The sequence below is a fragment of the Bombus flavifrons genome, chromosome 5, assembly GCF_040668555.2.
Source record: "Bombus flavifrons isolate JBK064 chromosome 5, iyBomFlav1_principal, whole genome shotgun sequence".
In the NCBI taxonomy this organism is placed as follows: domain Eukaryota; kingdom Metazoa; phylum Arthropoda; class Insecta; order Hymenoptera; family Apidae; genus Bombus; species Bombus flavifrons.
Window position 1 is genome coordinate 7,501,760 of NC_138446.1, and position 26,899 is coordinate 7,528,658.

General features: G+C 38.7%; 1 long non-coding RNA gene across 2 annotated transcripts in view; it reads right to left on the reverse strand.

The window, feature by feature from the left end:
- Positions 1 to 26,899, reverse strand: part of LOC138179723 (uncharacterized) — a 162,802-nt gene that overhangs the window by 124,532 nt on the left and 11,371 nt on the right. The gene's annotated exons all lie outside the window — the stretch shown is intronic.

Genomic DNA, 26,899 nt, shown 5'->3' on the forward strand with positions numbered 1-26,899 from the left:
GCCTATCACACACTTCCCATGCCTTCGATAAAGATAAACGCACGCTGCCTGCGTTGCAGAGGAAACCGCATTCCAGTCACCTCTGTTCAGTTTATTCAAGTTTTTGTTTGCGGTTTCTTTCGCTGAGGAAAATTTTCACACCAGGGAAATTGATATTTGCAACTCTGTTACTTTCCTTTTGTAAGGAATATAATAAATAAGTAAGGTTACTTAAGTAGCTTGCGCTACCGCCGTGTAAAGGGAAAGTCGCTGCTCACGATCCAAGTTTTACATTTTTAAGACTTTGCACGATACGATATGTGCTTTTGCATACGTAATAACAAAAAGTGCTAAGTAAACGATCCAAGCGGCGTTTAGAGTACGTTACACGCGTGATCGCTTTTTGCTGCAGGTCGCACATAATGCGATTCATTGTATCGTATTATCATCTATTCGACTTATAACGTTAGTAAATGACTTTCGACGACGAAATCAACAAGAACGAGAACGTCCACGTTTATATTTATTTCTCGTCGTACGTCCGGATGATCTGCGAATGCGATGTTTTACCAACTTACTAAACGATGAATCGCATTGAGAAAAGGAGAGCGCGTAAAATTGTTGATCAATCGAAAGGAAGGTTTTAAAATGTGTTACGATACCAGATCAGTGATAATTTGTCGTTGTCTATGGTACATAGTAGTATCTCTAATGAAGATAAATGAATTATCAATTATTCAATTTATCCTAAGGAAAATTGAAACAAAATGTACGTCACATGTGTCTATGTAACGCGTGGTAGCGAAACAGTTAACAAAGTATATAAATGATTTAAGATTCTCGATCGCAAACGAAAGATAACGTTCACATGATTAAATAATAGTCGATCAACGATGGATAATAGCGCGAAAGACAGTCCTCGTCTGGTTCAAGGCGTTCGTATGTGAAATTTTCTGCCTTAGGATTTTCCCTTCTTTTTTATATATCAACCGCAATTGTAGGAAATCACAAGAGACACTGTTTATTCAATCGACGATGCAATCACGTACATTTTACTACAAAACTCTTAAAAATATTGGATATATTTTTCGGCGAAGAGAGAAGCTCTCTGCATTTATTTACAAATATTTCAACAAATAAATTCACGGAAATTCCCGTCTGGTACTCGTTGACTATTTTGCCATAAAAACAAGTGCAACTCCTATGTTAATGCTGTCAATAAGAAGATACGGCGAAGCTACTATGTTTCAGTGGCAGCAGATGCGTTAAACACCCATAAACGGTGATAGTGCAACAGAGCAGATTTGATTCAGTCAAGAACAGGTAGGACATTAACACATTAACGCATTACGGTTGGCTGATAAACCTGTACACGGGGATCGTACTGATTTATGAGACTGAACGAAGGAGTGTTTGAATGGAGATAGGATGAAACCTACAGAGCGTGTGTGAGTAAGCTGATTCAAAGAAGCTTTTCACGCGTCACTTTACCGCGTAAAACGGTAAATTCAGTTGCGTCAACGATCCAAACTAATCTGTCGTAAATCTTTATATCGTACGTTGTAATTATTATATACACACGATGATGATGGTGAAAATTGCAAAAGAAACATTTCCAAAATCTTATCGAATTATACGTCACGTTAATACGATAGCTCTCTACGAAGGTTAAAATTATTACCATCGTGTGACTCCAGAAATGATCCGCATTCAACACGACTAACAGTCTCCTTGTGTATTGTTATTATACTACAGTTCTATCCTAACTGTAACTGTAAATGCACAAATTTCGCAAATCGTTACTATACTACGATATTCTCTCGAATGTACAATAATCCTCGCTATTAACATCGATCTAAATGCACAGAATCCGCGAACCATCACTGCACTATACTACAATATTTCCTTGAAGTATAGTAATCTTCACTGTTCTTATAATATAGATATATTTATGAATCAATATTTTTTTGAATGTACAGTACCTAATTCTCGAATCATTCTACTGTAATTCCCATCGATTCTATCGTTTAATAATCTCCAACACTCCTCTACTATAATATCGTTCACTGCTGTACCATGGTTCATATCGACTCTAAACACAGAATCCGTGAACCATCACTGCACTATACTACAATTTTCCTTGAAGTATAGTAATCTTCACTGTTCTTGTACCATAGATAGTTCGTAACAGCTCCTAATACACAAAGTCCTATAGAATATTTTTTGGATGTAGAAAATCCTCGAATCATTCTACTGTAATTCTCATCAATTGTATCGTTTAATAATCCTCAACATTCCTCTATTATAATACCGTTCACTGCTGTACCATGGTTCATATCGACTCTAAATGCACAGAATCCGCGAACCATCACTGCACTATACTACAATATTTCCTTGAAGTATAGTAATCTTCACTGTTCTTATAATATAGACATATTTATGAATCAATATTTTTTTGAATGTACAGTACCTAATCCTCGAATCATTCTACTGTAATTCCCATCGATTCTATCGTTTAATAATCTCTAACACTCCTCTACTATAATATCGTTCACTGCTGTACCATGGTTCATATCGACTCTAAATGCAACAAGATCCGCAACAGCGTTACTGCAATGTTCCTTGGAATGTATAGTAATCTGCACTATCGTTGTACCATAGATAATACATATCAACGCTAAAATGCTCGACAATATTCTCTTGAATGTGATTAAGTATTAATTGAATACCCGATACTCGCATTATTCTACCATACTCTAAATCAACTTTGTACGTATGATCTTCGATCTAATGATCTTCGACACTCCTATGCTACGATATCGTTGGTATCAACTCTCGGTGTACAACAATCGCCACGCCAGCCGTTACGATCAACCGATAACCGGATCAGGCGGATTAACCTCCCCAAACTGCCTGGCCCTCGGTCATTTAAACCATCATCCACGAACCATTCTTACAACCCCTATCATCAACGTAGCCAGAAAAACATGCTTGCACCGGCAATATGTATGATACAATAAATACAAGGAACAGCCGACAAGGCCGGTAATTCCGCGCCGCGAGTTCGGCAAGCGTTCTCCTTTGTCCGCGAAAATTGTCATCCGGTGGTAGAGGAGGGCCCATGGTAATTTTCATTCCCGTGTCACGAGCGTATTTTTTCGGCCATATCCTGTCAACGATACAGGCAGCAGGGCCGTATTAAAGCTTTCCAGGCCTAAGACTATCATAGAGGAGAGAGGCAGACAGAGTGAAAATCAGCGACGTTTAAGAATTTTTGCAACATGGTCTCTGATGATTCCAAGTCCGTGTAAAACTTCCGACCACGCGTGTCTCGTAACGTTCGAAAGATCATTGTCGCTCACTGTGCATGTACGCGCTGAGCCATCAGAGTACTGGCCGTCTTAGAGTGGCGAAAACAAAGATTGCTGCGTCTTAGAGTACTTACTGATTATGCGAATAACGCGTTGATGTACACGCGTTGTTTAACCTAAAGCAGTCGCTAATAATCTTGCAATTGGCGAGACTCTAAGTAATAACGATCAACGACAAAACATTTTCAACAAATCCGATTTTTGGAAATACAGTTGCTTATCTTTAATTTTTCATGGGAAAATTTACTGGTCGTATTCATCAAATAAAATGTGCTTTTCTTCAAAGACAAAGTCCGCAGCTGTATCCCTCTCCCCTTAATCAGCGCCCGCACGGGAGAAAAAGAGAAAACGCGGAGAATCCTGGCGAGAGAGCACGGAACGACGAAAAGGCTCCGCGGAACGTACGAGAGCGCGAGACCGGAAGTTGGGAATGTGGGGCGGTGATGGGCCACTTCCGGTGGTCCCCGTACACGCCTCATATGCCAAGTCAGTCGGACTGTGATCACGGTGCACAGTCTCTCTTGTCTGTCGGCGAAACCGCAGACAGACCGTCTGTCTCATCATCCCATTAAACGGTCACCGTGCTCGCATGGGTGTCACGTCGGTACCGATACGTAGAGACCCAACACCCCCCGTGGGACGCAACGTGGTGATCGCGTTTAACTGGCTTTAATTAACGCGCAAAATCGATACGAACCGTGTGATCGAATTTTGGAGCTTTTGCTTTGGGATTAGGGTTTTTAGAAATTGATAAACGAGTGAAAATAACGCAACGTTCGCTAGTAGTAGCTTGCCTATATTTATGTATATTTTGTAGTTAAATAAATGATAATAAATAATAATAATAATAATAAATTTAATAATAATGATAAATTTGTATTTAAATATGTTTTTGTACTTAATCGAGCATAATCAGCGCGTAGGGTCGCAGCGAATGGTGCGAGCGGGTTTTCGGAATTTTTAATTTGGAATTGAGTTCCCTGAAGAGTAGTAAACGAGTGAATTTATTGCAACGATTCCTAGCAGTATTGGGTCATGATTTTTTAACACACACACGCATTATTCTTTATGTTTTTAAAGTTGAAGCTATTGTTGTATATTTAATCGAACATAATTAGCGCGTAGAGTCGCTGCGAATGGTGTGAGCGGATTTTTGGAATCTTTAATTTGCAGTCAGGTTCCCTGAAAAATGGTAAACGAATGAAAATACGTATTGCAATGATTGCAAGCGGTGCTTTTTATACGATAAATGAGTCGAAATTTAACACGATTGTTTGTATCTGTAAAACTGGGGCGATGTTTTTACATTTAATTGAGGATAATTAGCGCGTGGGATATCTACGCACTCCGGTAAGTCCGCGTGATTTCTGGAATTCTTAACTCGGAATTAATATATATTTTTCATTTTTATTTATGGTAACTGTATGAAATCGAAAGGACATAGAGAATTTCAGCAAACGTATTTTCGATACCATCGCACGTTCCATAGTGTCTTTCTTTCGTCCCGAAAATACTTGAAACGTTTGTCAAGCGTTCGTGACATTTCTTAAGACCTTCGATCGTGAATACTCGGATAACTATCGATTTTCATGCAAAGAACGTTTAAACTCGGAGACACGTAAATGCAATTAATCGCGGCCGGCACAATAGAACAGCGATACGCGGCTCGTTTCTTATCGTAGCATAAATTTCAAGCTTTCGCTTATCCACAGTTCCCTCGAGTTATCTTTACGAGTTACACGATTATTCTGCATTGTATCATGCTCGTTTCAACTCGCATAGCACACGTGCATTCGCAAGAAACGCAGCAATGAAATGTATATTTGTTCCTAATGTCGAAGGTCCAGTACGTACGCCCTCGTAACCAAAACGCTGAAATATCACACGAAAATTGCATTCGGCAACTTGCAATCTTATGATTTCATAGCAAAATCAGAATACAAATTGAACGTCGACGAGAGTAAAAATCGAGCTTTGAATAAATCCAGATCTGTGGCGACTGTGATTCGACGATTACGAAACAAAAACATAGAAACTCAACAACATTCTCGGGGGAAATTTTGATGTGGCGAAACCAATTGCGAGAGAAGTATAATACGAAGAATCTTGAAGGACGTTTCCAAGTTACGCATGTTAGAGCTCCGCGTCTGATTGTACGAGGTAGTCACGTGAGAGTCGGGTCACTTAACTCCGGTTCTCTCGCGTGTGCACCTCGTTTCGGGTTTTCGGTATGCGACCAAGCGTTCTTGCTCTTTCTCTTTCTCTCTACGCTTCTCATCCGACCAACGACACATACGAACAACCTCCAAATTGCGAAAAGAAGCCAAGTACGAGGTCCGACGAGAAGAACGCTGTGTTGCAAAACAGAAGAATACGGAAAACCTATGAATCGTTTCACGGTCGTAACACAAATCCGTGTGACAATTTGTTGCATGAATTAAGACGTTAGAAACCTGAGCGTTAAATTACGCGGTTCTTTTCAGCGAACAGGCTGACGATGAGCCGAACTGCGGTCGATTTTGTAATACGCGTGAACATACTCGATACATATGTACATATTTACAAATGCGTGTCTTTATTGGAAACAAATTCGACATGTCAGAGAGTGGACAGTATATAAAACCGTAACAACAAAGTCCTAATACCTCAATAAACAAGACCCAAAGACAATAGAGCCATTTAGGGAACGTCTGTTACGAGGACTTGTGCCCATAATCTGTCCAAATAGACGAAATTCTATCGTCTACTTAAATTCTCGTCCATAAATCTTCCACGACTCGCTTATTTCGTGCAACATGAATTTTAGAACACCGGCTTAGATTTTCTTCTGATTACCCTTATCCATACTTCGAAACGACGAGTTCCAAAATACGCGCAACATTGATCTTACTCGCAAGTAGGCAAACGTCCGATGATTTATGGAAACGTACATAAATGAAACGAGGATTAGCAAGAGTGGAGAACAAAAGAATGAGCAAGAGCAATGTGCGAAATAGCCGGTGAATTAGCCGAAGCAGGACAGAGCTGGTTATTAAATGCTGAGCGAGGAAAGTACTCGAAGAGACGTTTATTAAAGGCGACGAGCGCAAAAAGGAAAAGAAATCAATGAGCCTGCGACCCAATGGAAACAAGAGGACGGAAAGGCAATAAAAGGAGATGGAAGAAAAGAGAAGAAAACACCAGGCTCTGGTCGCATACACGAAAGGGTAATTATAATCGTGCCTGTTCTCGCTTCTTCTTCCTCTTCAAGTAACTCTTCCTTGTTCCGCTTGTATTGTATAGGCATAGTGGTGTCTCGGTCGAACTAATGGTTGGCTGATGGGGGCGCCACAAGCGGAAGAGAGAGACGCCGAGTGGCACTCATAGGAGCGTAACAATGGCTTTCCATGCCGGCTCAACCAACCAGACGACCGACTGACGATCATGACGAATCGTTCCCCGTGGGATTACCGGAAACCGGCCACTACCCCGGGGGTTGTTCGCTAGTGTTCTACCGTCCACGTCTATTGACCGAAAAGTTAAGCGAATTGAGGATTAAGGCTAAACCTATCGCATACCGAAAGAGGAATCGCAGCCGTGGAATTTTTGCATCGATCATTACGTTTATTACTAAGCCCTTGGTTGATGATTAACTCGTCGTTGTCGTATACTCTGTAAGCAATATTACTGCGATTATCTTTCGCGTATATCAAATGTACCAGTACCTCGATCCCACCTGTAATCTTTCGGTACACTAGTTGTACACCTGTAGCAATACTTTTGGTACCTGTGCATTATTTACGGGTATTTAAATTCGCGCGAATTGGCGTATTATCTTGATATTTTAATTCGTACAACCTTTTATGAGTATTAACAAAAGGCTTGTACTATTTCGGTATATGGAAATGTTGCAACAGTGCGGCAAATAACGACGCGTGTATTCAAATACGCTGGAAACAATTCGTGTGTCCCGAAAGATACACCGATCGAGGTACGAATGTATACAGTGTTTGCTTCGGAAAGTAAGTCAACGACTTAAACTTTTAGCGCAAACGCCCACTTACTTTCCCAAGCGACCGTATACAAATGTACGTACGAATGTCTCTTAAAATCCACGTGTCATAGCGTAATCTCTAGTTTAGATAGAGATCTCTAGACAGTTTTCTACCGTTCACGTATCTCGATCGAAGAGTTTGACGAATTGAAGATTAACGTTCAACTATCGCATAGACATTAAACTAGGAACCGTAGTTCGTCGTATCGTTCATAACGCTAATTATCGTTGTAACGGCACAGGAGTCAAAGGACGACGCGAGTCGAGAGCGGCTCATGCTGTTGTTTTACCGCAGGACATTGACTCAGCCTTGACGCAGAAATGTAATGATAAACAAACTGCGGACAAAACAATGTCGCCGCTACATGCAACCGTCGAATGAAGACGAATTCAAATTTTCCGACTTCTCCCCGACCAGTATAAATAAACGGACGTGATCGCGAACGCACGGTACATATCGAGTATCTAACAGAGTATCTCACGAGTATTTACCGAGTTACGCGACGAGCATTAACGAGTATTTATTCCGCGATTTTATTTTGCAATTTATACTTTGTACTAACGACTCACGTATACGGCTGTACATTAATTTATTATTTTAAATATATTCGACAGTTTCAGCAACGAGCAGTCTCGTCCTTTAAACCTCACGCACTAACTATCCTCTAAATCAACATCTTGACGATTTAATTGAGATTGGCTCATCGTTGTGTACCTGCTTCGTACACGATGTTGTTGCTGTTGTTTGTATACGCTGTGAGTATTACCACGGCGAGTCAGATTCGTCGTTTGTGGTTTAAGAGTTTAATGTTAAAGGCTCGTCGTTTGGAGCTCCGCTATCGAGTGGTATAGACAGAAATATTAATGATATTGATATTGGAAAAATCCAAAACGGGTAAAAACAATGAATGATAAACGAGGAAAAGAGTCAAATTTTGGGTAGCTACGCTAAAACACTTTCTAAATGTATTTTTTTTTATATTTGTTTATTTAAGTTGCATCAATCGAACCGAGTGATTAACAACCACGTTACTTACATAACGTGAAATGCAAATGGTTAAGGGTTAGATTATATGTGGAGTTAAGTCAAACGAAATATACCGATACGTTCCGAAGGTTTCAATACGTTTGAACACGACTTTGCAATCCCAGTCGCTTCTTTAGGATTTTCGTTGATTAGCTACAATCTTCTTTCATGTTCGTATAACAGACAAGATGTGATAATTCGTTCCATTGAGTTAATTATTGTCTTTTTTTTTTTTTTTTTAATCACGAGAAATTGATTTCACTTGTTTCCCGCTCTTCTACCTGAGATCGTAAGATAAAAATGATAATGTCGAAAATTGAACAGTTGATCTTGTATTACGCTTTAAATATACCTAAGTGCTTCTTCTTTGCGAAACTAATTAACTCTGACTTATACTGCTGTGCCCGCCCACCAGGCAAATAAATAACCAACTTACGATATGCATTCTTATTGAAATACACAGCATAACAATTTCCTGCTCTTAAAACAGGTAATTGCAGGCCTGCACATACTAAATTCGTTGAACGTGCCATGGCGCTTTTCAATTATCTCAAACCAATAATCGATCCGAAGCGAGACACTAATACTAATCCTTACGGCACACCAAGTTAAATTCTAATCTGTAATTATCGACTACAAAACCAGTTTTACGCATCGCTCTAACATCCATTACGAATCACGGCGAATGAAAAATGAAAACGAACGAACGAAGGAAAAAGAAGCGAAACGACACACAGCGAACAAATAATAAAGGGTTGAAGAGAAATATGAGCGGGTTGACGGTGAAAAATCGACGATGAAAAATCCGCTATGATACAATCGTTAATGGCAACTAGGCAAACGTTGTTGCTCGCGTTATAATGTCGTTACGGAGCTGTAACGTTCGATGCTTATCGTGCAACACGATGACTACATTTTAATCGCGCATCGAATATCACGGATACCGGTTAAAAGCAACGATAGACATTAAAATAATCGACAAAGGAAGCAGAAAAATGAATAACAAGAGGCAGAAATGAAGGAGAACCGAGGCAAAAATGTGGCCGTGGAAGCCTCGCGACCAGGTGCTTACCTTTCGCGAATGAAGCCACCTCGAACGAAAGAGGAAGCCATATTTTACCTCGATAATAACGGCTGGTAATAGACAAATGTAATAAAGCAGCTACTTGATAAACGTAGCAAAGTTAATGGCGAATGGAACATGTGTTGTCCGATGAAATTAGCCGTAGCGAAGGAAAGAGAATGGTTTCTTGAATGTTTTCAGTATATGGATGTTAATTGTTTGATGTTTCACATTGTTTACGTGCAACATCATAATTCGATGCATTATCAAGTACCAAAGTAAACGATAGATATATTTGTCTCTGCTGTTTCTACAAAGTGTATTTCTATTATTAATCGATCGAGAGAAAATACTTGACGATATAGCGTAATTTACGTTATTAGCTAACTAATTGATAAATGTATTTGCTTTTGGTGAAATTGGTTTCATTTTTCAACGTTAGTGTGTTATGTTTCCCTTACAGACACGTGGAAAAATTCTTGTCTTTTAAAAGATCGTACAAAATGTACTTCTATTAATAATTGCCAAGATTTATCGTTAATAACTAGTCTTAGAGAGCAATGTTTCCTATAGTTTGTAGAAAATTCCCTTCTAAATAACGTTAATGCTCGACGTTAAACTTATAAAACAGAGGAGCAGAAATTCCAACAATGTAGAAGCAAAATTTGACGACAAATTGTTCCGATTTAACGCTCCTTCATCATTTCACGTATCTTCAGTGAATTCTATCGAGATGTCTAATCGATAGTTAGTTTGCTTACTATTTGCCAATTCGTCAACCGTTTCCTCGGATCACGCGCACGATTAACAAACTGCATAAAACTGGAAATCATAGCTCTATCGAAATATTAGGGAATTTTTTCACGAATGGTAAAAAGAAAAAAAGAATAAAAAAATAAAGGGAAAAGAAGAGATACGCGCGAACACTGGATTCGACGGTACACGCGACAAGCCGCGCTTTAATTAACACGAAAATTCTGTGCGAAATTTCCCGAACGGATTAAACGATTTTCGTAGTCGTGTGCCTGCAGGATCTGCACACTTTGCCGCTTTGAAAATGTAATTGGAATTGAGAACGCGTTTTGCGCGTGACGTCCGCTCTTTCGATAGTAAATGCTCCCGTTTAATGGTATTCCGCGCCGAAATTACTTCGTTACATGTTCCACTTAGAAGATTTGATGCGATTATCGGTTCTAATGGATTCGAAATTAAACGATTAATCGTAGGTATCATTTAATTTATATACCCAGCGATTTCATTTTTCCAGACTAAATGACAAATTGAAACGTATAGATTCACCTGCATCATACTTCATCGATAATTTCTGATAAAATTCAATTGCCACAGATTTTATTTTACGTTCACAAAAAGAAATTAGATTATCGATCAACTCGTTAACCGGAATATATTTCGTTCTTAGAAAATTGTTCGTGATCAAGCATCGTTGAAATAAATACGGATGAAGTTGCTCACGTTTTGCGCAATTGATACTGCGGTTAAAGTTTACGACGAGAAACTTTTCCGAGATGGATATTCCTTTGAAAATTTACCTAACGTCGTTCAAAGACGATTCTGAGAGCAACTCTTGCAAGTAGTATATGTACCTACAACTTTTAACGAACCCATTAGTTTTACCTGGAACGTCAACGATTTCTGCAGAATCATTTAAAAAAGCTATTTAAAAGTCTCTAAGTCGATACGTTCGATACTTTCTCCTAAAAAAAAAAGTCTAAAAGTCGCCAATTTTACGGTCGATGAACCATCGTATCTAGTGTATGAAATTACGCAAGATAAAAAAAGATAAAATTAATCTGTCCTCTGAAAATATATTACAACGTTTGTAAAATTTCGTATTAGTATGTATGTATAGGATGAATCAATAGCAAATTCTATAGATAATGAAACAATTCAAAGCGAAGAGCTTCATCAACGAAGAGAAAAGAAACAAAATTACGAGGATACTTGGTATTCGTTAGTTGAAAAATCAATTTTCAAAATGAATTAGCCAAACACGAATCGCTTTGTACGAGGCTGTAAATTCGTATTCTTGAAACGATTTACGCTCTAAAATCCGCACACCTCGTCGATTTCATTTTCGTTTTCTCATTTCCAACACGCGTATTTATATCACTAGCCCGGAGAATAAATTATCCGCGAGCTTCGTTACACTTCAAACGGTTAAAAACTCGAACGAACGATACTCCGCTGATTAAAACACGATATTTACATGAGCCATCGTCGTTCTGACGATTTCCATTTTATTAGCATTCGGACAGCTGCTGTTCAAAGGCCTTTTACTCCGTGCAGATCACAGCCCTTGTCACATCGACGAATATTATTAAAAAAACATCCGATATAAAGTTACTCGTTAACAACGACAACACGTTGCACCAGCAACCTATTCGACTCTCTTATCTCCAACTCCTTTAAATATGCAACGAGTCGGAGAAGAGTGACGTAAATAAAATGAAGAATCGCGAACTTGTCCGTAGTCGAAATTCAGCGACGAGGTAATCAACAGTCTTCGTACTAACGTTAAAATTATTGTTTGATTGCCATTATTTATGCGAATTTATATTTTTATGCGGACAGCGAAGAAAATGGAAGTAGCTGGCTAGAGTATCGTTCTACCTGCTAAATATTATAACTATACTTTACTATATATATATGATATATATATATATATACTATACTATATATATACTATATATATACTATACTATATATATATATATATATATATAGTAGTATATATATATATATATATATAGTAGTATTAAATATTTATTGAATTATATTTTTGGAGTAGTAGTGTAAAATACTGTAATACATTTGTTCATTGATATTTAGATATAATTTATTTTATTTAATTAAAATATTTTGAATATTTTTAATATTTGTAAATAATTGTATTTAATTTTGTTGAAATACACAATTATTGTACTGTATTTTTGAGGGGTTGTACAGAATAATAATATTGTGGTATAGTTTTGTATTAATTTAAAAGTATTTTACATTATATAAGAGGAATATGTATAGTAGTAGTAAATATTTATTGAATTATATTTTTGGAGTAATAGTGTAAAATACTATAATAAATTTGTTCATTGATATTTAGATATAATTTATTTTATTTAATTAAAATATTTTGAATATTTTGAATATTTATATATATTTACATATATACTATACTATGGATATTTTACTATTTTTTATATATATACGTATATATATAATGAATCATGTATACGTATTTACATGCACACTGTACATTTCTGCATCTTCGATAACTTCAATAAGTTCAATAAGAATTTCTCACAAATGTACAATTTCTTATAAATTGTTAAAATTATTAAAATATATGTTATCGTGAAAAAGAAGAGGAATACTTGAAAAACATAACAAAAATGTTTGTTGAAGATTGTTTATGAAGCTGAATTTCGTTTATGAAGCACTGTGAATCGAGGCGAAATTGAAAACGATGTTTTTTATTTTCCCCTCTTTTTGCAAGAATAACTGGTGACTAAAAAGGGAGGAACAGCGGAGTAGTGAAAAATGGTTGGCCAAAAGCAGTGAAAAACATTCGATATGGCGATAGACCCCTGGAAAAATTCGAGACGCGAGTGGAAAACGAGGACGTAGTACATTTGGACGATCGCTTGAAAATGAAGGATTGTCGTTGACATTTGAAATTACTATTTTTCCGTCCTATCTGCTTGAAATCTCGCTATTTCTTTGTTTCGTTTTAGCTTTCGCTTTTAACATCCACTTGCAATTGTTTTTATTTCATTCTTTCTTTTTCTAACGATAAAGGACTGTCGTTCGTGTATATTTAAAATGTACCTATTGTTTTATATCTTCCCTGCTGACAATTTTGCTTTTCCTTTTCTTTCTTTTCAAGTTTCATTGGCAGTTAGGAATTTTCCTCGTTTAAGTCTCGATCAAATATATTTTCGCAATTATCGCTAACAAACCTATCTCTAATTCGCATAATTCCAGATCAATAGAGCTACGCGAAAGAAGAACCGTCTAATCGAACTTTACACATCGAATTACACATCGATTACGATATTTCGCGCAAAAAAGAAATCCTCGAGAAATTGAAACAGAATTAAGGGAAAAAATGCTTTCCAAATGAAGGAGATACACTTGCATTGGCTTCATTTTGCGACTCAGCTAAACTACCAATTATAAATTAGAGCTACAGAATATGGGTATAGTAATCAGGGAAGTGGAAGCTCCGCCCAGCATTTCCCAACTATGCAATAGTATAATAAAGGTGGGCCTGTGCGTCATATAAAAGCTACGTTTCGCGTTATATCAGCGTGCAGACAAACTTCCTAGAATTTAGAATCCTTGTTCTATTGCATCACCTCGAAATTTACATACTTATCTAGCACGCCGCATGCATAACCTATTACATAGAAATCTCCAAACGTTACACCGAAACCTCGAAGAAAAATGTTGGAGAATGTCGAGTATACGTACTAAATAATTGAACGAAAAAATATTTAACGAATTGCAATTTTTGTAAGTTCCTAGTATCCGATAATAAATTTGATAGAATTGTATTCTGAGATGTAAAAATAAATTCACGCGTTAACAGTATATGGAAATATGAAATTCATTAGCCGTGTTTTAACGTTAAAGAATTAAATGAATTTATTGTATAAATGATAGAACCGCATTCTAATACTTAAAAATATATTCTAAATAGAATAGAATTCTACTTTAACGCCTAGAAACAGGCGGATAAAATCGCGTTCCAATATTAGAAAATTAATTCATCGACCAAGTGTCGGTTTATTTAGAATTATTTAGAAACAAATCCTATTTATCTCTCAAAATTTAATTGCTAAACGTAGTCTTTAGGTATGTGGATACACATCGATTCAAAGCTGAGAATTGAATTCATGTCAAATACGACATGATCGGCGTCTTGTTCGTTTCATTATAAAATACTAAATCGTCTATTAAAATCGTAGATCGGCATTCACGTGATAATTACTTTTCTTAGACGAGTTTCGATTTGCTACAAACTGCTCGTCACATCATCTTTATTTTATTCTAAACAACAATAGTCACGTTTCTATACGTAGATCAAGATTACCATTGATTTTTCTGGTATACAACAACGTGAATAGTGATGGACGTTCAGAATATCCGGCTATGGGAATAACTTGAGCGATGATAAAGATAATTGAAGAACGACAAAAATCTTAAAATCTGAAAAATTCACTCGCTTCGTTAAGAATCTTGCAATCTGAAGAGCCCAGTCATCTAATGAAAACCCTTAAAATGTTAAATATTCAGCCATTCCATCGCAACGAGTTAATATCGGTGCATCGATCTTGCTCGAGCACTTCAATTTCCTTTTACACAACCTCGTCAAAGTACCACTTTACATATTCTCTACTTACGTACTACAAGCCAACCCCTTGGCAAAAAGAAAGTCACCCGAAACAAAGCCCGCGGATGAACAAAATTCGCTGCGCCCTAAAGACCAAACACTCAGCCTTCAAACTCAAAACAACTTCTCTAACTTCAAACATCAGGTACATTCGCCGGCAAACTGAAATTCTGGACAAAAGAGAATACGCTAATATATCCTTTTGTTTATGGTTCTCAGAATACAAGTCACCTCCACATCGTTGCCAATCTTTTGCCTGAGATTCTAACATCCAAATCTAATACCTGATCTTACCTGGCGCTCATGTTGCAAATGCTTCTCCGCAAAGCTAATAATTCCGACATACGTGCTCTTTTGTCCAGATGATATATCGTCCCTTTTACGTCAAAACCAAGAACGTACAAATTTTTCATGAAAAAGAATCCTTTTTCTCGTTCCCAGCCTATACAGACTATACGTGGAGGACGAGTGTTAGAACAATTACAGGATTAACGACTTAACGATTGTATACTAAGGTCGGTTCATCGTCTTCCCAGTTATCTAACAGTTTTACACTCACTTGCGAATTTCTATGATCCAGCGAATCGCGCATTCGCGACGTTGTCGTAAAAGAGACGATAGACACGCGAATCGCTGCAACATACAATCTCTCGCTGCTTTTCCAAAACATCCTTCCACCCTAAATTCGGCTCGTTGTTACGTGCATACGTGCAATAATCACGTTGTTGCACGTCGGCGCCGTGGATCCCGCGGCGGAACGTCGATCGCCCGGTGAAAGCGACGGAGACGGGCTACGAGACGGTGTGTGCGCGCGACAAGAACAGACGGATACTTTATCACGGTCGGAGTGGCATAAGTGCGACGAAGACGGGAACATCGAGACGCTCGCGCCAGAGTGAGACACACGTTACGATATGCCCGCGACGGTGCGTGTAACAAACAGAGATAGAACGAGTACTGAACAAACTGGTAGAGGCTGGAAGTGAAACGGAGGAGAGAAGGTAACGCGAGAGAGCCGCGAGGGCTGGCAAAAGAGCCGAAGGTCTCGCGCTCTCTCGCCGTAGACGGATAATACGCTCGCGCACAGCGGCGCGTTCTCTTGCACGTGCACGCGCGCACCAGCGAGCAGTGGTGGCGTATCCGCGGATGGCTTAGCGCTTCACAAAAAAAGAGGATAAGAGGAAGAGAGAGGTGAGAGAGAGAGAGAGAGAGAGAAAGAGAGGCAGAGTAGTAGAGTGTGGTTTGTTCTTTTTCCTGTTTTTGTAAAACAGCAGACGCGCGCACCGCGCCGCGAAGCACCGACGAGTATATGCTACTCCGTTTCCTAAACTTTCTAGCGACTCTCGGTACACTGGAAACGATACGACCGGCTGGAAAACCGGACGACGCCGGTTACACGCGACCGGGATCTGGATCTAACGAACGGGACGATCCTCGTGGCAATGTTTCTCGATTTGAAGTAGGCAATTTTGAAACGGGGAAATTTGATAATAGGCAAATGACGGAATTCGATGGATTTTTAGATTAAGTCGTGGATTTTGGAAGATTTTTCATAATGTTGTATTATCTATATCTTTCGATTTGAAGGTCAATAGCTGGTAAATGGCTGTTTGGTGGATTTTTAGACCAAATTATAAGTTTAGGAAGATTTTGCACAGTATAGCTTTTTATTTATATGTTTATTTAGTATGTTTAGTACTTTAGTTTGTACGTAGATTCGTTTCTTATATCTACGAAGGCTCTTTGAAGTTGAGTAAAGGATATTCTTTTTAATTTTATTATCCCTTGGTATAGATAGGTTCTTTTTCGCAAATAGTATCTACTTTAATGGATTTAGATTTTGTAGAGTGTAGGGTTGTTGTGTTTTAACTGATTCGTTATTTTTTGACAGATCCAACAGAACCATAAAGATAAACGCGCCAAGGATTGTCCAAAAGTGTCACGTATACAAATAAGATTACATAAACGTGATTATCAACCGTTGTGCCGCGAGAATTTTTAAAACATGCAACACTCGACCATTCAGTGAAGGAAAGTAACCTCTTTTCTTTCTTTAGATTGTCAAATAAAAATAACAGTCCGATGTGAATGTACCGTCTTGAAGCAAATACGATATATTTCTTTTTATATGTCGCGGAATTTTATTAATTAATTCACATATACTATGAGATAAAAAAGGCTAGCAATCGCTGGTATACAGCAACGTGTGACGGTCAGCGATAAAAAGCAATGCTTCTCTTACTCCCATATCGCTCCGCTAATAATCTTTCTAACTTTAGTATGTACACTATTGTGCATAAGTATGGACACTTGATGCAATCTCATCGAAAGATTGATATTTGTATCATATTCTCAAGATTACGATGGAAGAACGTCTCTCTGTTGTCGATCCTTTGCTTCTTGCCACAACTGTCTTCACAAAGCTTCTGCTAAATTGAAACTAACATAATACACACCTGTATCGATCAAGCTTGTCTCTAATAAATAACTGAAGCTTCATGATATTCATGATAGCCACAAATATTCGTTCTAAGATATCGAACAAATACGCTTAGACTCGCTTAGGTTTGGTGTTCTCGTACAAACAATTTTCATCCACCTTCGCTTATTGCTCTTTTATTTATACCCATTAATATCAACTATCGTTCTTATTACTATTTTCATCGTTAATATCATTATTCAACATCTACCACTGCTACTACTCCATATTTACCGTAGGTAGCTACATGCTTGCATGAGATAAGACCAAAGTGGAGAATTAAATTAAACAGCTTTATTCGAAGTACAGTAGCTAGAAAACGTATTGTCACATAGCTAATATTCTTTTATCAAATTGCACGCTTCGTTTCCATGGTATCAAATTTTTCTAATCGTAAACTACTGCTAAATGATACGAAACTCAATACACCTGAATCTAATCAATTAACATGCAAATGCTACAACGAATACAACCACGTGCTACTACTTTTCGTAGCCATTCTACTCGTATATTTTATATATATCAGCAACAATTTGGAACTGTGAAAATACTTATGCACCGGTTAGTGTATCCACGCGTAAAATGCAACCGGTAGCGAGGAAGGATACCTCCGTATCCGGACGAGCAGCGTGGAGAAACGAGCGTATGTATTAAAATGCCGCTATGCGGAGTAAAGATAGAAAGAGGAACGGAAAGAGAGTAATCGGTAGGGGGCACCAGCCAAGCAAACTCCAGCGGAGAGGAGGGCGATTAAGAGGTAGGGGTTAGATCTTGTTACGCGGCGGGTGATCCGGAGCTAAGCTACCGGTCGAAACGCGGTCGGTTCTCGAGGACACCTAATTCCCCGTGCCACGGCTACGAGACATCGATACACAGATTCTCGAGTAGCAGGTTCGATAGTTGGATATAGCGCGCGTCCACGAATTCCTTCGAGCCGCTGTTCTACGTGACTGGAACGGATAGGGCGGGAACCACGCGGGGCTGAAAATCCAAGGGAGATCCCATCGACGATGACAGTGCAACGCAGTCGAGAATTTTGATTCAGAATCTAGCCAATGGAGAATTTTAATAGGCATTTCATTTGAACGATAATAGTTTACAATATTTCAGTTGTTTCATTTATAATTAGTAATTTAGTAATTAGTAGTATAATTAGTAATTAGTATCGCCTTGAATGTAGATATTATTTACACTGGTCAAACTAATTGGTAGACACTATGAACGTGATTCTATCGTGTAAAACAAAGAGACAAGGGCAATGGAATTTTTGCGATAAATCTTTTACTGTGTTTCTTATAGTAAATCGTTCTATATTTTCTTGCAGTACCCTTCTCAATTGCTGGCAGGTGTATTGTTCGCGTGATACTATGATAAAGATCGATTTTAAGATGGCAATTAAAGGAGAGAATAATACGTAATAATAACAGTTACATGATAGGCTAATGTTTTTATATAGCGAAACGTAACAATCTAAATGGACTTCGAAGCGATATAAAAACTAATATAGCAATCGTAACCGAGACAGAATCCTTATAGATAATAGTTACTGGTTACCTTTACAAAATAACGATTCTATATATAGATAACTGTCTTAAGAACAGAAATCAATATTAAAACTATTTTCAATCCTTGAAAGTTTCTGGAGACGCGTCTACATAGAATTTCATTTTTAGAAAGAAATATATGCCAATATTTGTGTTTCTTATTGTATACGTTAATCTGTTTACGATATGCAATAACGTTGTATCCAAATAATATTACACTACAATATTCTTTTATTGCTTGATCTTGCCTATCTAATCGTACTAACGAGCAATAAACCGTAATCCCTTAGCTCATTTAGTTGGCGCGGTCAGTTAAATCAAGCGCACCCCCGAATTTAACCAATCGGCAAACTTATAAAACTCAGGACATCGCTATCGTTCTCAGCTTCGAATCTCCACAAGTGTCTTTCGTGACTTTACAACATTAATTCCATGATATTGGTTTGCAAGAATTTTTTAACTTATTATTACCTCTCTTCTCTAAGAGTATGACAATTATAAAAACTTGCCTCCGAGATCTACCGCAAATAGAAGAACACGGATAATCAAATGAAGTTACAAGAATAAAACGAAGAATAGAAATCACGTAACACGCAGGGAAAAGAGATCAAACGTTAGAAGCCATATAGCATCGATAATTAACAATTAACGGGGGGCACATCGATTAGAATTCCAGGCAAGATAATCGCATTGCCGCGCGCCAAATAATGCGAGAAATAATCGAACGCAATACGCGATCGCAGCAAAATTAAAATTAAGAGCCCCGTCGATGCTTCGACTAATTTAAAAAACACGACTGTCGAACAAAACCTCGGTAGAGGTACCTCAATACGATGACGCAGAAAGAACAAATTACTGTGCCGAATAATATAGCTACCTACACGCGCGCAACTTCCTTCGTTCTCTAATTAGTAACCCTTGCGTTACAGCAGTGCCTTCGCTAAAAATACACGCCGCCGTATAAGCCTGTGTCGCGTTCGATCGAACCAAAGTAACGCTCTGTTCGTAGTTCTATACATTGGCTCTCGTCTTCGAGAGGAGGATCGCGTGGATCTCTCGCGGCGAGAGATCGCGAGGTAGAACGCTCGGTTGCGAACGTCGAGGAAACACGGCCACAGAGAAAGAGAAAGAGAGAGAAAGAGAGAGAGAGAGACAGAGAGCGGGAGAGAGAAAGAGATCTGTTGTCAGTAACACTCCCCGTAGAATACGTAGGACCTCGAACTCGTCTGCGGATCGATACGAGTTCCTGGTGGACTCGCGAAAGGGGGGCTTCAGGAGGGGGCTGGGGTGGTAGAAGAGGCAGCGGACGCGGGGAGGGACAGTCAGTGGTGTTTGTGGGGTGCGGGGGTGGACTGACACAGGGACGCCTCGGGGGTGTTTCCATGGTGACGGGAATTATCGTCCGGGGTGGGTGTAGGGTCTCCTCTCTCTCTGTTACTCTCTAACCCCCCCCCCTCTCTCTCTCTCTCACCCTCTCTCTCACCCTCTCACTCTCTTCCTACGTACGTGCCCTTTTTCTCCTTCTTCCAGTCTGAACTTGTGATTTTCTAACGATGCCTCTTCTCTCTGCACGGAGCTGCTGCTCAAGGAGGTGGCAGACAAGGAAGAGACAGAGCAAGGTTGAAGTAACAGGTGAACAGGTGTACAGGATATTATTCCTCGTGGAATTTTGGAAAGGATGGACTAGAATTTGGAAATTTGAATGTGTAATTTGGAGATAACGTGTATAGGCTTGTGTATGCATGTATGTAGCGAAGTTTCGTGAAATACGGCTGGCACAAAAATATTAATTTGCATGTGCGTGTACGATAAGCGAAACTTAACTATGTAACACGGGTGTACAGTTCAATTAAATTTCATTCATATCCATTACACTGTCTACTTATTTCTGTACCCGATCGTAGTATCGAAAGCGATAGATCTTTGAGTGAACTTTGGACAGGATGCGAACATGTTTAACGAGACCTTTAGATTAATGGGATTCATCGGCATCCGAGTCGTCTGGATAAATCAAGGTTCACTAGGTAATTGAAACACAAGGTAAATCGGGAAATTTCGATTGAAATTTATAGTAGGTACATCGCTATCTCCTTCTTATTCCGCGCCTTTCGAACTCAACACAGAAACGAAACAAATATCGAAGATAACGAGACGATACTGTACCAACCACGAGTGTTCTCGGAGAACGACGAACTACATCACTGAAAAAGGAAGGGTATAGCGTACGATTTTTGCATCAGATAATCGGGATCTGAATACCCAAGAGCCCGAATAATCAAGACTGCGGTTAATTGAAGCTCCACCGTGGTGTCTGCAAATGTTGAACGCGTTTCACTGCTTTTATATTTTGCGGTTATCTTATTATAAACCTGTTACCTCATATAGCGTAGGATTCATGGCGTAAAAATCGCTTTATAACGTAAAATACAGTAGACCCTTGGTTTACAGGTCGGAGAACATAGAGGTTCACCAGCCACTCTTACCTGCTTCCGTCATTAACCTATCATTGCAGAAGATGCAAACAATTCTATATATCCGTATATACGTTGTATTGTACAACTTTCTCTGCTACGGTTCAAATATTCCTTCCTTGGCTCATTTCTAACATACTACGATACACTTACTATAGTCCTTGTTAATGCTTCGTATCTCAGCTACCACACGATACAGTGCTGATAAACGAGATTCTACTGGAGCGAATAATAAAACGTAAGTGTCCGAAGTTAGTCAGAGTCTTGTAATAAATATAGCGAATCGGTGGTTTACTTACTATACCGGCGGTATACACATATGGTGGTAGCCATGGGTAGACGAAGAATACGAAAGGGTTTTTTGGAAGCGCGAATTCGGTGCTGGTAATTTGTTGGAAACAGGTTCTACCGTGGCACGGCCAAAGAAACGAGCACGACGGAATCATCGGCGGTCTCGTAAACGCATCCGCGAAACGGAAGAAAGAGAGAGGGGCAACGAGGATCGGGGCTTGATGTATCTTCCACTGGAAGCATTGCGCCGTGAAACACTCACGATGAACGTATAACATCTATGTGGTTACTGGCGAATACTCGATTTAGATCGCCAGTTTCTTTCTTTCGCTAAATATTCCAGGTGAAAGCAAAGATAGAAGCTGCCTTTCCTTTGACTCATTTTTTAAACGATCGTGTTTTTCCGACCTTATCTTTCACTGGATGCATCTAAATAGAAGACGCTGACTACGAACGCATAGCCGAATATCCTTCTTACATTTTCACTTAATCGCGTCTCTTTCGTTAAACATTGCAGGTGAAATGAAAGATCGTAGCTGCCTTTCGTTTCACTCATTTTCTAAACGATCGTGTTTTCGATCTTCCATCGGGTACATCGCACAATGAAACACCAGCTGCGAACGTACAACTGAAGATCCTCGTTAGGAGAAAATAAATTGTTACGTAAACGAAATATATAAGAAAGCTTGTATATTTGATTAAATGAAAATTACAAGATTCGGACCTGCTAACTAATGGAATTGTTAAAATATCTGTAGAATCGTGTGTCGTTTCTATAGCATTCTTTATTGCGTTGGACACCGTTTACTACGATAAGAAGTTATCTAAATCAATTCATTTAAGGGAACAGCTAGTGCCACGTGTTACTTCCTACATAAGATAAATCAACGATATGTTAGAATTACATAAAATGTACAAACCGATGACTCATTAAACCAATATTTCACCGCAAATTCACATTTTTGCGAACGCAATTAATGAGAGTCTAGCCGAACAATTGCTTCACACGCTAAACGTTACAATGTGTAGGTACTTTGGATATTTTACATAATTTTATATTATGCGCATTTTTGCATCTTCAAATTTCCCATAAATACACCAGCATCACTATGTTACATGTATATTTAAGATAGTAATTATGAAAAATCGAGCTGATTTACCAAAGCAAACCTAGAAACAGCCCTATTCGATATACGTAGCTATACAAAAGCTGTACAAAACCATCGATAAACCAATTAGTATACAGAGCAGCAGAGCAAAAAGTTATCACATTATTTGAACAACGTCGATACGAAAGAATCAGTGTCTACGTATATCCATTTTAAAAGCTCCACTTCTCAAAGATTGAAATAGGTTGAAAACGCGAGAAAAAGGAGATTCGAAAGAGTAGCGCGATCGAGAAGAAAAAGGAGGTTCGTGCAGTTCGGCCAATCGGCAATCGACCCGACCAATCGAGTTCCCGGGAAAATAATCCGATCGAATTTGCGGACAACGGGTGGTCTCGAAACACGGTCGAAACCGATGATCTCACCTCGAGATATCGATACGGACGTCGAGGTCGTCGGGTCTCGTGCCGTGGAAAGTTCCACTTGGCTCGAGAGAGGCAGGAAACCTGCGCAGACGCGGTACGTGATTTCGTACGTTCGCGCGCACGTCGAAAACCTCTAATTTATATCTCGACTTGGGTACAAGATATCAAGACGATTCTTTCGTCAGCATTTTCTAGACCATTTCGCCGTCTTATATTTTAAATTTCATCGAAATCCGTTGAAAATTCGAGGAGTTACAGCGATTTTCTGGAAAGCCGCTTTGATGTCCATTCTCCTAAGGGATATCGATATTTCGCGGAAAACATCGATTCCGATGTGTTCTATGTAACTTTTTCGTCGTCGATAACATCGCGCGTTAAATATATTTGCAAGGCTATAGATTCAGAATGAAAAGTTTGACATTAGGAAATCAATATTTCCTCCAGTTCCTCTGAATAGCCGCTCTCATGTCCATTCTCGTAAGAAACGTCGGTTCTTACGCGTTCCACGTGTCTTTACAATTATTAGCGACAACGTGCATTAAACGTATTTGCAGTAGCAACAATGGTATTAAGTTTCAGGAAGATAAACTTGAAATTAGACGGTGGATATTTATGCATTTCTAAGCAATTTCAAGATACTTTTCAAACTTGACGTCATCGTGTACGCGACTCCTAACTTTCAGTTGTCTGTAATTTACATTCGACATTATCTAGGTCCTAATCAAAGCATGCAACGCGTTAGTTTAAGATTATCGGCACAATACGAGCCAATCGAATCTTGTAAAATCAACGATAAAATACAGAGACTGCCAAACGCGTGTACATAGGCAGATACTTAGTTCGGTAATCGAACGATCGGTTTTACGTGTAACGCGTGATCGCTTTGGTAATAATCCTTAATTTACGTACTGCGCGATATTGCGTTTAGATGTACTTGGTTTTATTACATTTTCTTCCCTGTGGTTTCTTAGATGAACGTGTTTAGGATCTTGTAATGTTTCATTACGCAATTTGCTTACAATTAGCAAGTACCGTTCTGGAATATGATTGGTCAGATGGAAAGTGAAATCTGACGAGATTCGATCGGTCGCTGGACGATTAACCACGTTTAACAAGAGCCTGTTTATATTTAAGGAGGATGTAAATCAAGGCGCAACGCGAATTCTGTCCGGGAACAAAAGGAGGGTGTGGCGGATTTACGCGAGTTTACGGCTCGAAATCGAAAATAGAACGGACCATAAAGACCGGCATGCTTCGTGCTAACTAGAATACGTAAAACCCGAAGACATAGAAAGTACAGGGGTTTGTCAATCACACGCGGTTCCACGCTTGGTGAAATTCTTCCACATTTGCTCTCCTTTCCTGAAGTGGCACGCTGCCTTAATTGAAGCACTTATTTATCAACTTCATTATCTCAACTTTTACGTATCCCAAGAAAATAGAATTAATTCTAACGCAACGTTAAATCGTCTATAACGTAACCGAGAAAAGAATCGCATAAAAAATTACCAAAATTTGAAATTTCCAGAAAAATCCAGACGGCAACTGTAATTGATGATCCGGCAAACGTTAACTTCGCCGAGGAAACACGACTGATTCCGATCGATTTTCCTGTTTTCGGTTCAAACATATCACTCGATCTACCGTTTTCACAACTGCGCACGCACCTAACTTGGAAAGGCGATCTTTCGATCTGCTTCTCGCAAGTTTTAATCCGCAAAGCGAAAACGGCAAGAACGCGTTTCAACATGTCCGAAGAATGAAAAGAAAAAAAGAAAGAAAGAGAGAAAATGGGGGTGGAGGTTAGAGCATATCGTGACGATAGAGAAAGCAGCCTCGGTCGGACTACCGCATTCGTGCTGGGACGAGTTTCGAGGGAAGGCCCCGTAACCTGCCAGGCTAACAAAATGGTAGGACCCAGCAGGCCTGGCTCAAAATCGAGCAACAAGTTGCTGGCCGCCTCTAACTCCTATAGGGTGTACTAAAAATAAACCGAGGGTAACCACGTTCCTATGAAACGAACGGGGAAGCCTTCTAACGAAATAGAATACACATGTACTAACATCTTTTGTGTCCGTTTCCATGGAATCTTTTATGTACCTATAATACTTTCGTTATTCCTTCTGTCGAACATCGTTAAATATGTGTATATAGATTAGATATAGAAATTACAAAGAGATTATGTACAATTGTTTGTTGAAGTTAAATTCACTTGCAGGAAATGCTATTGAAACTTTGGCAAAGAACAATTTCTTGCAGAAGATCGTTAGATATACGTAATATTAGATCAGGTACAAAAATTATGAGATTTTGTACGATTCTTTTATGAAGGTAGATTAAGCTGTACGAAATGCCATTGAAAATTCTGCGAAGGATAATTTCTCGCAGAAAATTGTCGAATATATGTATCATATTAGCTACAGAAATTATGAGGAGATTTTGTACAATTGTTTGTCGAAGTTAAATTCACTTGCAGGAAATGCTATTGGAACTTTCGCAAAGAACAATTTCTTGCAGAAGATCGTTAGATATACGTAATATTAGATCAGGTACAAAAATTATAAGAATTTGTACGATTCTTTCATGAAGCTGTACGAAATGCCATTGAAAATTCTGCGAAGGATAATTTTCCGCAGAAAATCATCGAATATAATATGTATCACATTAGCTACAGAAATTATGAGGAGATTTTGTACAATTGTTTGTCGAAGTTAAATTCACTTGCAGGAAATGCTATTGGAACTTTCGCAAAGGATAATTTCTTGCAGAAGATCGTCAAATGCATATAATATTAGATCAAGTACAAAAATTACGAGATTTTTGTACGATTCTTTGTTAAAAGTAGATTAACTTGCAGAAAATGGTATCGGAGGTTTCGCAAAGGATAATTTTGATCTTTCCTTTGACGTCTTGGAGATTTTAAAAAAAGGAACTCGGCTCAAACAAAGTAGAAATTTGCTTTAACTTGCAGCGAAAACAATCTTCTATCGTTTGAATAAACTAGCACTGATCGAAAAGCCAAATTGATAAATAAATGATACATTTATCTAGAAAAGACGTGTAACTAACTTGTACGCCTAATGTTAAACGTACAAAGTAACTCGAAACTTCCTGGATAATCTAATACCTACGCACAGAAAGCATCGTGTTTCATACACATAATAATCTTTCAAAATAACAGGTCCAATTACAGTCACGAAGATCACCGAAATCACGGCTTTCATTGATCAAATTAAATCGTTTGATCGAGTGAACAACTACGTACGTATACGCAGTATAACGGAGCGTATTGGATACAAAGTGGGTCGTCCAATTCGACTATCGCGACCAACCGTAACGTTTCGTCGTCTATCTAATTACCAACATCATCTGTCGATCGTACGTGAATAGAATTAATGGACGATATCGATGGAAAACACGTGGAAACAGTATCAGCTGGTGTTCGCCGTCGCGTGCGAAAATCTATTTCGTAATTGAATAATGATCGTGCCAATTAGCGGCACGCCCGCTGAATATACCGAAGCGCGATCACTGAGTCCCATATCCTTCCCACAAATATCGATATAATCAAATTTTTCCTGTTTTACAAGGACTACGAAACAGCGGAATTTTTTCTCTTATTAACCCTGCTGCGTTCTATCGTCATTTTCAACCCAACTCTACATACCTTTCCAATGATAAAGAGTATCTTAAGTTCGCA